The sequence below is a fragment of the Argiope bruennichi genome, chromosome 1 (genome assembly GCF_947563725.1).
Source record: "Argiope bruennichi chromosome 1, qqArgBrue1.1, whole genome shotgun sequence".
NCBI classification, from domain to species: Eukaryota; Metazoa; Arthropoda; class Arachnida; order Araneae; family Araneidae; genus Argiope; species Argiope bruennichi.
The window spans coordinates 12710696-12725013 of record NC_079151.1 but is presented as its reverse complement, the minus strand read 5'-3'; positions in this window follow the sequence as shown (position 1 = coordinate 12725013).

Sequence of the window (14318 nt, the reverse complement as noted above, 5' to 3'; positions counted from 1 at the left end):
GAATGGACGTAAGCTTACAGTTCAGAAATTTAACAAGTTTTCACGATATTTAGTTTCGGCTTTAAAATAAATAAACTCGAATGATACAAATGTGTTAACATTATGCAAATTGGAGTAAGAAAAGGGTAAAAACTCGAACTATTGACGAATTCGAATGAATGTTATCGATTCCAATACCGACTAAAATACAACCATAATCAAATTGAATCTGAAAAATTGGCTACCTTTTATTGCAAAACCAGATGATTAAGAATCCGACTTTTCACATTTATTTTGATTGGAGTCGTCTGTGAGTAGATATCGGCTGTATATTGTTGTCGTTACAATGAATTTTATAATTTCAACTATCTAATGCATCTAAATGGTTTGATACTTTTTATATGCTTTTGATTGTTTTTTCAACTAACGTTTTTTTCCTACCTTAATATAAAACTCAGAATCACAACATCTTATATTTCTTTTCTCGTTGTTTTTGTACATAAACAATTTCATAAGAATGAAATGATCGGACACCGTAGGCAAGCCGAGATTTAGAATATAAATTATTTTGACCTTCTCAGTAATGCACTGAGGCGAATGCGCATATGCTTTGTGGAACTGCCACACTCAGACATTTTTCAATGAAAATGTATATTCATTAACTTATTTATTCCATTTTCACATATTTTAATAAATCAGTATTCAAATGCAATTCACCATAAAACTTTAAACGGTCACGAAAAATTTCGAAAGAAAAAAACTTCTTAAAGAACACTTCTAAAAGTACTTACTGCTTTAAAGCTATCGGCACTTATTACGGTGCATCACTTTGACGCATTTATTTTTGTTGTTGCGTCCTCACTTTAGCGAAATGTATTCATTTTTTTGCTTTTTATGCAAAGTTATTGAATCGTGTTCAGCAAATTTAAAATACTGTGAAATACAAGAATCGGAAGGATTGAAACATGGGACCTATGATGAACTCATACACGAAGACAGTATTAATATATTCTTTCTCAGGATCGAAATTTAACTGAGAACTGAAATTAATTTCGTTAATCACAATTCCTATCCTCTCATTTAATCTTCAGTTCAAATTTCCCGTTATATGAGAATAAAGGAAATATAATCACGTACCATTAATGTCATTAGAGACACTTTAAAGTTCCTTTGTATTCTAAAAACTAATTATATGTGTATAATGCTTTTCTAGTCGCATTCGCAGATTAAATTCCTTAAAAGACGGCACAGCTCCTTTGATCAGCAATCAGAATGAGTTATTTCGATTCCAGCAAAAGCCTACCTATATTATCTGAATAAATAGGTTTAACTATATATATTTTGAACCAAAAATGTGCATGCAACCCAATGTCTAGATTGTGGAATGCTAAAGATTAATTTGCAAACAAGATGCAACCGCTGTAATGTTTCTCGATTTGTGAAGATAGGACGTAACAAAAGAAAATCGTGGATTAGGTTTTGAAACTAAGGCCAAATTTTTTTTAAAAATGCGATTTACTTGAATTTTAAGAGAAAAAACCCCCGAGAAGTACTGTTTTAAAATCCTCTTAAATTCATCGAATGAGTTGTTCTAGTGGACATTTAAAATCCTTAATGAGTGCTTTCAGTGTACATGTTAGGCAATTATTAGTGTTTTTTTGAAATTTTCCATTTTTCGTCTTAAGTAGCTTTTAAACCAATCCGACGAAATGTAGTTCGGGAGGTATTGGATGAAGAGCTTTAAAATTTTTAAGCGTTTCTTTTTTATTTTCGAGAGTAGAATTGGAAAATAAATAAATAAATGTAGGATAATGAATGACAAATAATAACACATTGAAACCATATTTTGACTTTTTATGTAATAACATCACTAAATATTATATATATTATTTTAGGCTTTCACATTTTTGAATACTTTCGCAATGGCATCCATTTTTATAAATAAGAATGAGAAGAGAAAAATAGAATTGAAATTTATTTTTTTATTTCGAATTTACTAAATATCAACATTTAACATGCACTAAGTAAACAATGATATTTTTATTGACTAAGAATTAAAATGTATAAAAGTAATTAATGAAAGCAGAATTTAAATATTACTGAGCGAATATAGTGAAATGAAAGCACCTTTACGTCTACAATACAGAAACAAAAGTAACTTACATAATAGGACTCGGATCTTGTATATAAGATAAACCGCCTAAAAAAAACTGGCAAAAACTGGCGATTAAAATTGCTTTTGAAATTTCATGAATTTTGCCATCTTATACCTTGTCGTCCTATTAACGTCGTGAATCTCAACGTTTTTACTAACCTTTAAATTTCACACCTACCTGAGGTTCAATTACGGGATTATGTCTGTCAGTCTGAAAATCGCGATCATTCAAAAACTCAACACACTAGGAAAACGAAATTTGGCATTTGCTTCTTCAATTAAAACTGTAAATCCTCATTAAAATTTAGACGGAATCCACCTGAGGCATTTATCTGCGATATCTGACTGTATATGATATTGATAACTGAAAAACACTAATAGCTAGATGAATTAAATGTGGCTCATAATATTTATAATCTGGTATATGCCGGAGTCCTAGCCTTCGGGTAGCGCATCTTCGCCGTCCTGGTTCGGGCAGGGCTGTTCTTTACCCTGTGTTCTATCTGTGAGGTGTGTAAAAGAGCCCTCCTGTAAAATAGAGTTGAACACCTCCTCCCTGTGAGGAGTTGAGCCCCCCTGATGAGTGTTATCTTCATACAAGCTAAGAGTTAGACTTCTGCTCTCAGGTACTCAGGGATCTTTACCCTCAGATGCTACTGCGCAAATTCGGCTTAAATTCCTGCCTTCGTCAGACTTCTTGTCTATGGCAAGTAATATAAGTAACAACAGCATAATCTGGTATCATGGCATAAAATTTTGGATAAAATGCATGAAAGAGGACTGAGTGTCGGTTTGTCTATTCGTCCGTCTGTGAATGTGGTAACTGAAAAACACGACTAACTCAATAAATTTTGTTCGATGTTTGACATTTAGATCGAAGTTATTTTTCAAATTTTGAGCGAAGTTAGTCATAGGAAAGAGGTTGAAAATTCATATTCAATTTACTTGTGTTATGTTATTATTGTGCTTTATGTTATGCATTATATTTTGTTATTATTGTGTTCCGATGCGAGAAAATGAAGGAGAAAATTCTCCCTAATCTTTCCTAAATTCTCCCTAGAATTAATTTTTAAAAAAATATTTGCTCTCTATTAAAAATTTAATTTTTGTGTTTTTATCCAGCGTATGTCATTATTATGTTGCTTTATAATTGTGCTATGATGCGAGGAAATTGAGGGGGGATTCTCCATAATCTCTACTAAGTATTCCTCATAATTAGAATTTTTTTTAAAAAAATTTTTTGTTATTTTTCCTACTTAATTTATTTTAGACCATATTTGGATTATTTTTGCAGCTATCTTAACTCATAACAATATGTTTGAAAATTCATTGTGTATTGCGTCAATGAAACTATTACCCTTGAGAAACAAAGATATTCTCAAAAACTTCGCAACCCATTGTATGTCTGGATGGCTCATTTAGACAACAATTAGAGCTACACCTCTCCGAATGGCGCAACTTAACAAAGAAAACAGATAACAAGCCAGCAGTGTCTTTGTCGAAGTTTGTATCGCATTTGTTGAGACAAAAGGGATCTTGCAACAAAATAGGTGGATGCGCGGGAGACGAAAAAAAGCAGGTCTTCCAACTTGTTCCTCCAGCACGTGCTGAGGATGCAGGTGAATTAAGAGATGCACAGGACAAAAACTACCTAACTGGATCACTCGGTGCTGCTGAGGTCGCCGATGCTTTCTCTGGAGTCCATTGGCATATATTTAACTCCCGCCCTACACGGCATCCGCCTTACATTCCAGAAAAAACACCGAGTCTTACGAATGAATCTTTTTTCCCTTCTTTTTTAAGTAGCATTCTAATTGATTGCGAAGTGCAAATGCAATCAGTCAGAATTCTCACGTGCGATTGTGGCAGTTACACAGTAGGGAACCATCTTCCAAATACACATTTTGAGAAAATGGTGTGATAGAAAATGAAAGAAAATCTTATCTCTTATTACAAATTTCCGATTATCCGTAGTTTGGTATCGAAAACCGCTGAAATTTCCTTTAGATTATCGAAAAGAAAGCACAATTCAACATGAAAACTCTATTTTAATAATTTTTATTTACATCTGAAATTATGTCTTGGTTAGCAGTAGATTTCTGTGTACAAGAATCCATTTATTTACTGCATTACGAAAAATAAAATAACAGCGTGAAGGTATAAATAGCGAACAGTTAATATTAGCGAGTGGCACAATTGTTTCATAGCCAATGTTTGATTTAAAAAAATAAGGTGGTTAATTGCGTTTACTTCACTAGGGATGACTTGCGAAAGATTCGAATGAAGCCGATGCTCTGTTTTTTAATATACTTCGACACTCGAAGGTTTCATAAATCGACATGCATGACAGTATAGTATATAAATTTAATATAAAGTAATTTTAAGAGGGACCTCACTTTATGTAGAGTTTCCTGAGAACATCTAAATTGGCTATTAAGCATCGAACGAAAAGTTTTGCCAGATTGTTATAAGGAAAATAACAGGGATTTTGCTTAATAATCTCTGTTTTATTATGTTTGTGTTTTATTATTTTTTACTGAAATGTAGTAATTTTCATCAAAAGTACCCATTTAATTATTGCAGCAGATCTTATTTGATTTTATACAGAATAAAGTATATAATTAATTAGGCCAGATATTCTTATTTAGAATATCTGGCTTAATGAAATCCAATTAGTTTTTATTAACACCCTTTTATTACCTCGGTTTTTTTATCTCTATTTCTTTGTCTGCCAATTAAATATTAGCAATCGATTTTAAACTAACCAACACTTTCACTACTGATGGTGGCGCCATGACAAGTCATTGTAGTGTTTATGTTTATTAAATCAATTTTTGAAAACATTTTTTTAATTCGCTTCCTTGTCTGTCTGTCTGTTTGTCTCAATACAAATTTTACAATAGCTTTTAAATTCACTATACAATGAACCAGATACTTGAAACTTTAAATGAAGCTTGAAACTAGATAATAATTCAATATTATCTGACTTTCTTGCCTGTTCGGCACACATTTTGTCATTGGGTGTAGCTCATTGGGAAGTTAGCTTAAAATCATCGGCAAAGTTTCTCACACTGAAACTAAAAAGCAGGAAATAGTTATTTAAGTAAAAAAATTATATATCACTTTTTTTAAACTGACTAAAATGTATAAAATAATTTCTTCTAGCCCCATACAGATTTATAACATTATTGATTGCCCTAAATTTGTGATTATGAATTTTAAAAACTGTTAAAATTTATAACAAGGACAAATTTTATGGGGTTAGTAATCTACAGAGTTATAAATCTGTGCGGGAAATTATTTTATACTTTTTAATCTATTTAAAAGATATGTTATATTAAAAACTGTCTGTTCAAATAATTACTATGTTACTATCAAATGTTATTTCACTATTGTTGCCAGATAAATTAATTTTGTTTATTATTAATTGTTTTATCTATTAATCTTAAATGTTTCTATCGAAAAAAAAGGTAAAGAAAACATATTAATTTTTTTCAAAATGAATGAACTTATTTTCAAAACCGAAAATCTTGAAATATGCACAAGTCACTATTCACGCATCCTTGAATGAGTCTTCATCTAAATAGGAGCTCAGCTCTGATTGGTCACTTTCAATGGACTCCCAAGTCTCAAGAGTCCAATTATTGTCAGTATTAGATTCCAGAAGCTTCCGATCTTCTGTTGTATGTCAAGAGGATCGACCTATTAAATTTACTAACACCAACAAATAATTGCTCTTGTATCTTTTTTTTTTCTTTTCTTTTTGATCGATGTCGTGGAAATGAATTGTAAATGCCTTATTTTGTTCACGCCTCAATGCGTTTCCGAAGAGAATAAGATGTCACTCTTGTACCTGATTTTAATTTAGTTCGACAGGCAGATGATACAATAGGTACAAATCTACTTTTTTAAAATCCATTTCGACACAATTTGTGATTGAAATGTCATTCTTATTTCGTTTGTTCAATTTTTTTTGTCACATCTGAATGAGTGAGTTGCTTTTTATCATAGTCGACAGAACAATTTTTCTTAAGAAAAAATAAGCAAAATTTAAAAAAAAAATTGAGTAGAAATCATTTAAAGTACTCTTAACAGAAAATCGCTTGACCTAGAATTGGCAAATTTTACACATTTGTCAATTCTTAAGTCAAACGATTTGTTCCTAAGCGTTATTTTATGGTTAAGAATTGTTTAGCCCGACATTTTAATCTGGCTCATAGATAATTTTTAAAAAAAAGCTGTTTTAGCTAGGCAAAAAATTCAAATTAATGTTAAAGCGGTTTCTCTATAACTTTTGGATCTTTATCAATGCCACCTTAACATTAGGGGAAAATTAACTTTTCTTCATCAGATTTTTTTTCTTGCAATTTGTTCTTTAATTTTAGTTCATTTTCCAAAATGAATTTAAAGGAAATTTGAAGCGATGATTTTTCCTTATAAAAACCGTTCCCTACAAAAGAGATGTAAAAATCGTTACATAATGGTTGATGCAATCAAGTCAGACAAAGACAAAATTTAAGGAGTATCTATTGTGGTGAAAGCTTATAAGCCAGTTAACAGCTACGCTACCCGAGCAATTGCTTTTGTATTGTGGTTTTGTTACTCGGCTGCGAACCGTAAGATCCCAGGCTCTATCCTCGTTCATACCAATCCGCTACACTATAGTATAAAATTAAATTTGTATACCCGATTTTACCATCAATATTTCTTTGTAATTAATTATCGTGCTAATTTATTGTCGAACAGCCGGACAGACTTCCTCTGAAAGAATTTCTCTTAGAATCTGATAGAAATAAAAAAAATTTGGTGCATCAAATATCATCCATCTAGCTGAAAGCATTTTTGAATTATCTTTGTCACATACAAGCGGACAAACATAATATCAAAAATGTGTTTTTCGAATTTAGGGAAGTCTAAAACGTGGAGTTTCATAAAAATCACGAGTTCAAATTTTTTGAAAATTGCATTGCCTTTTTTATACTTCGAGAAAGTAAAAAAGATAGGATTCCCCAAATGATGATAGTAACTTAATAAAAAGAATAGAAGGAAAGAAAAGAAACACGATTGAAGACACCGTGGTAAAACAAAATATAGATAGAAGATGAAAATATTTAAAGGAGCCATAAATGACGTTGTTAACAATGTTACCTAAAGATAGCACCATGATGAAATCGCTTTTGTGGATAATGATTTCTGAAAGAGCAAGAAAGCTCTCATCTTTTCTGGCAACCATTTTAAAGCAAACAATGAATGACATTCTTTTGGGGAATGGATAACTTTCAAATTTTTTGCGCCTCTTTATGCACACACTTATTGCTAGAAAATTTTTATTTAAATTTAAAAAAAAAAATTTAAAGTATTTAAATATTTTAAAATAAAACTTTACATCAGCTAATATTTGTAGAATGAATGAATAACCATAAAAATTAATATACAAATGCATGCATACGCACATAAATATTGGATGCTCAAATGATCGAATGCATATAATAACTGTTCATAGCAATATTTTTAAGGAACCTGCAGTATGGTTGTAAACAAATTTTATTGTATCATTTTTTTTCATTAGTCAGATTTTATATTCAAAGAACTGTATGCTGTATATTTACTAAAATTATTTACTTTCTTCATAAATAGCGTGTGTTATTTTATAAAAGCTATTAAATATTAAAAGTTAATCTTTATTGTCCTTTTTGCTTTGTAAATTGTAGTTTACTTTCATACTGTTTTGCAGACATAGTTTTATTTAATTAGAATTTTTGAATCCATTGCGTTTGTATTGTAGCTTTGAATGACCCATTCATTAAAATTCCTGGAATCTAAAAGGATTGCATCGAAAACAATGATGCAATAATCTGAAAATGTAAAATCAGTATTTCAATTTCCTTTTATTTTCTTGTGTTTTTACGAATTTGAACGTCATATTCTATTGAACAATAATATCAGCGAATGAGGAAAAGCACTGAAATATCTTCCTTAAATTAAAAAAAAATGTACCACATCTGTCATTATTTGTGATCCAAAATAGAAACAAAAATCACGAATCAATGGAATGATTCTGATCTGGTACTTTCTCCGATCAAAATTGCTTACGTATCAAAAAAATGTTTTATTGATATTCTTCACCAATTATAACCACTAAAAGAGGACCAAAAATAGATTGTGATCAGAAAAATGGTTAAACGTTCTTTTGTGCAATTACTAAATTAAAAAAAAAAAAGAAGAAGAAGAAGCGATAAATAATGGATGTGAATCCCCTTCGGCAAGCGGCAGACGATCCATTTCCACCTCCAAAGAGGAAAAGAGACGCAGAAAGAGGGCAAACGTCCCCTCCTAGAAGTCTGATCCGAATTTTTGAAGTCTATATGACCGCAGACCCGGTTTTGCTACTGCACTCGGGAATTTCGCAACAGAAAGCACGAATGCACTTCTTTTTTCACTCATTTTACAAAGTCCGCTCAAGGAGAATGCATTCGCTGCGCTTTATTTATAGTCATTCGGGTAACAGAGTCTACACAGGCAGGCGGGGAATGATGTCCGAAATATCGGTCAGCAAGAGAAGAGAGAGAATTTACTTTCAGCTAAACAACAAAACTTCACTCTGAACTTCGTCTGTACAGTCTATGACGGTTCGTCCATTGCAGTTTGGAGATGCTGTTAACTGTCTTGCATTGCGCAGTGATGCCTGGCATAATTTAACCCTTTGCCTTCGGAAAAATAATTATTCACTTAATACAAGAGCACGTTTATTGTTCCAAAAAATAAATATATGCATATTTGTTTAAAGTTGAATTTCCCTGAAAAAAATGAATCTACGTCTTTTTATCATTCAGTAGACCTTTTTAACAATCAAAATTGAAAAATAAATAAAATTATCACCGTCTTAATTGGTGACGGAGAGGCACCATCCAAGTGCAAAGGGTTAAATGGAGCCTTTAAATTATGGCATAATTTAAATTGTGCCCTTTCTAATTAATTTTGAATTATTCGCCATTAAAATTGGCAACAGGATGTTTCACTCCATGGGGACAAGTATTATCAAAAACAAGCAGGGGGTAGTCTCCCTAAAATTTTCTCGCATAATATCTGATAAAATAGTGTTTTAAATGCGTTTTTTTTTTTTTTTCCCAACTCGTTGAAACCAAAATTTGGTACAGTATTACAATTGTAGTCACAAAATCATATACCAGATTTGATATATTTAAGTCATTGCATTTACATGTCTCTGAAATTACAGACAGATACACAGATGGGCAGACTGACAAACATTTTTCAAAAATGTGTTTTTCGATCTCAGGGAAGATCAAGACTTGCAGTTTCGGTAAAACTAAGTTCAGATTTTTTGATGATTACTAAAATTTTTTTTATGCTTCGTACATTGGAAAGTAAAAATAGTAACTCAGTAATTATTAATTTTCAATGTATTTTAATTTTTCTTGCGTTTTTTATTCTTATTCATAAAGGTTTATTCCATTATGGCTGAACATTTACAGTAACAACAACGAATAATCTTGAAAGTATAAGCGTGAAATAAATACCATGTAGAGATGTCACTTTCGTACTTTTTTACAAAAATAATTTTTTTTTCAAATTTTTACTTATCAATAACTAAATGCTACACCCGCGGTTATATGCACGTTTATTTATTGTATATGTAATCAAAAAATAAAGAACAATTTACATTGTGGAGATTTCGAATTCTTATATTCAACTTCTTTTAATGTTTTAGAATTCTTAATCCTAAACAGAATAATAATTAATAATGCTAAAGATTTTGGATAAACGACACTTTTGTCTCACTGTTCATTACATTCATGTATGCAAACTTAATATTTCAACTAAAACATAATTTTTATAAATTGCGTTTAAATTCATATTGGAAAAGTGATTAATTAGTCTTTAAACAAAAGAAAAATAGTCCTATAGAAAATAAATTTACGTCACTGGGAGGATAATTTGTTTAAATTGTAAGATCATGTAAAAATTATTTTTGTGCAATATGTTATGAAAGTATGACGAAAAATGAGAAATTACTTTATTCCTAATTTACTTTCTTTAGGGGATGTAAAAATTTTCTAAAACTGAAATACTTTAGGTGTTAAGAAATAAGAGGAAACAAATTTTGTTCGATTCCACTAAAGAATGTGGAATTGTGTAAGGTTCAAACAAACAATGGATATTTAATTTTTATATATTATCCTTCATTTATTATATATATTCAAATTTCAGGCACTCTGAAATGTAATTAATAATGCTACTATAATAATGTAATTAATAATGATATAAGAAAAAGCTTTAAAAGTTAAAGAAAGAGCAACTTTTCTACAGTCTCTGAGAGGAAAGGATTTGTTGTATTGCCTTGTTGTTTCCACAAGCTGTGGAGCAGACAGAACACGCTTTATTACTGCGTCTGCGCATCATAAGTTATATTCGAAAGTTTTTCTTTACAAATATAGGCATGAAATTTGTTGCTACTTTCAATTAAACATTGAAAATCCTTAAAGGAATGCTATAAGATTCTTGATAAATACCAAGTACAAAATTAAATATATTAGAAACTATATTTATACATTGAGAAAAATTAGGTGCTCCGTAGTTTTCTAACGCCTTTGCAAGAGCCGATCTTATAGACAGGCTACAATTTTGAGGAGGATGGGGGGGGGGCGCATGTAAAGTGCTTTGTTCTTGGGCTCACTTTTAATATCGGCAGATCAGGCTGATATTGCAACAATTCGAGAACTATTGGATGAACTGTATGTTAACTTTTGTAATAAAGAAGTTTAAAACTGAATTTCCAAAAGGCACATTCAATATTATTACTTTAATTATTTCACAGTGTCATTTAAAGAAAAAGGATATTTTACGATGACAATGATAAAATAAGCGACATTTTTTTCAGAAAAGGCAGACATAGACATATTTTAAACGAAAGAGACTTTTTAAATATAGAAAAGAAATAGCTAAGGAAAAAAGCACCTTTCCAGGTCAACAAATTCTTTATTTCTTTTCCTCTTTACCCAGACATCCTGTTTACACTTCAGAAATCGTAGTTATAATAATACATTTTAAAACACATCTACGCCTATCAACTTTATTCAACAATAGAAAATGAATAAGTATCTAAACTCAATAGAAAGAATCAAACAAAAGTGAAGAGATGAGGCATAAAGCTAAGATACCAAAACACTACTTTTAAGGGTACACATTTTTTTTATATTTTGCTTCACTTTATAAAATTATTAAAATGACTTTTCCGAAAAACCATCTTTCATCTGTCAATAGCAGAGTAGCTATGCGCTATCAACTGAGAATCATATCATTGTACGTAAGAGGTTGGCTTATTTGAAACCTGCAATCCTGTATCATGGGAATTTTTTTAGTACTTTAGTAACAAATTTTTACACGCTTAATTAATTTGATGAATTTCAAGTTTGTAAATTCATCAATTTTTATTCACTTTTGGACGAGTTTGAGTTTTCAAATGTTGTATACTTGCATGTTCTAAATGACAGCATACTGTTTTATCATCGTCAGAGCTTAGGCATCAATTAATCGATTGTTTTAATTAATTTTACACTTTTAAAATTACCGTCATTTGATGGTGAATTAACAAAAAAACTGATTACAAAATTCTATTTTTTTATTTTGAATATCGAATTATAAGATGAACACTAAATAATAACATGAACTAAAAATATTTTTTAAATGAGAAAATGAGAATGTTTTTAATCTATTTATGAATGCAGGCTCTTAATATCTCTTTTATCTAGTTTTCTGTCACAACTTGGGCGTAAAATACTTAACATTGCTTTTAGAACTCTTTTTTTTTTGTCGAATTTAATTTCGCTAAGATACAGATATACAGCTGATGTTTCCTATTTGCTATTACATTAAAAACACTTATTCATCAATAAAAAAGTTTTTCAAACCATATTAAGTATACAATAGTATTAAAAAAAAATTTTTTTTTTTTAATATTTGCTCTATGCATTCTAAAATTTGATCTTGTGATTTAGAAGAATTTTCATTCTCAGATTTATGAATTTCTGTCTAACTGACTCGTAACTCTAAAGCGCATTGTAATTTTCCTTACATCAAAATTGCAGTTGTTTTTATGAAATTTCGGAGGAAATCCATCTGCAGAAAATTTGCTTAATTGTTCATTTGTCTACTTGTGAACAAATTAACTCATAGATATAAGAATTTCTTGGCTGATATTTGGCATGTTGTTTTTATCCCCAGACAAGTATAATTGCTCCAAATTTTGGATCTAATGACCTAAAGAGTCTGAAATTCATCATTATAACATAGGAAGCGAAGTAGATACATTTTGCACATACAAATTAATTTTCGTTATATACTTAATCGCTAATTTAACAAGTCAAATATTTTTTTGGAAAAAAATTACAACAAGAATCAAAATTATGTGATATGAAAAAAAATTGCCGATGTTTTAATTTCAAACAAATATTTGTTAATTTTCTTAAAAAAATTCATCAATTTTTACGCTTTTTCAATGTTCTTACATGAAGTATCCGAAACAGTGGAATTTACTGATCAATGAGTTATTTATAATTCGAAGTCTTATTCGAATATAATGACAATTTTTTTTATAATTCCGCAATCGATTTTCTATGCCATCGAAAAAGAAACAGTTGTTGTTTATTAGACTCAAAATTTATTTCTGTGGTTAAATTCTTTCTTTAAAAATCATAAAAGCTAATTTTAGAAGATGTAATATTGGTAATGGTGAACGAAAGATGAAAACGACTTTAATCTGGAAAATTTCAGAAAAAGTGATTGGAATAATGATCAGATTTAATAAATTAATCTGATATCAGATACTAACTTGAAAATGCGACGCTGTTATTTTTTTTCTTTTTCATTTTTTGTAATTACAATTTTCTAAAGAACGAGCAATAATTATACAGATATTCTAAAAATCCTTATGTGAGAACAATTTTGATATTTAAAAAAATATTCAGTGCTGACATAAAAAGATTTTTAATTTCTTTTCAAATCTGTAAGGGTTTAATATATCGCAAACGAGAGTAATATGAATCAGAGATTGTTCATTCTATCAGTAGTCTACGTTCACTAGCATTATTCAAAAACTGGCAGACCTAAGCGTATTTAAGCAAAGTCACATTCCATTGGTAGATTTTGACGAATCTCCAGGTTTTAAATCTCAATGAGTCCGAAAAATAGATACAAATAATAGCCAGCCTCTATGTGACAAAAACATTTAAAGCTAGACGGATGGAATTTGGTAAATGGAGCTTACACCAGATTTGTAAATTTCTATCAAATTTGGTCAAAATCTATTCAGAGAAAGACTTTATATCTGGCTGTTTGGGTATCAATTAACGCAATAACTACAAAACAAAGACAGCTAAATGGATAAAATTCGGTACACAGATTTAACATATATGCTATAATTACTTACCAAATTTTCAGCCAAATCCAACCAGAGGTTGACCGTCTGTCGGTCTGAATCTTCAGAAGCATGTAAACGAGATAATTCAAAAATGCAATGATTTAGATATATCAAATATGGTATGTGATTTTGTAACTACAATTTCAAACTTTAGTTTCCATCGGTTGGAAAAGAAAACGCTTACACAAATTCACATTCATTAGAGAATGTGGGAAAAAAATTTTAGGAAGACTGTTCTCGCTGATATTTTGCATCATCCATTTAAGTATGTTCCTTTTCTATGTTTTAAATTGCCTGGCCTAACACAAAGAGCTTTCTTGTTATTGCCTTGGACGTAATATTTACACCAACATTAAACACTGAACAGTATACTGACTTAAATTAAGATACTTAACTATAAAAGTATTTAATTAATCTTATCTACGTGAAAAAAAAAAGCCTTTTGACATCCCCCCCCCCTTCATAGTTTATTCCTAGCCGTCGCCACTGTTCTAGGGAAGAAATCAACCTTTGATCTTCAGTTCATGAATCTGCAATAGCCTCTCATTTCTGAATTGAATAGTCTTTGTACACGGTGGCCATCGAATTACTGATCTTACGATCTAAGAATATTTATTACACTGAGATAATAACTTACAGATTAATGATTACGCTTATTTTAGACAAATGAGAAACAGAATGCGTGTGGCAATGAAACTATTGTGCAGCTATTAAAGTTGTTGCATGAAAATTTTATTCAACCCATAA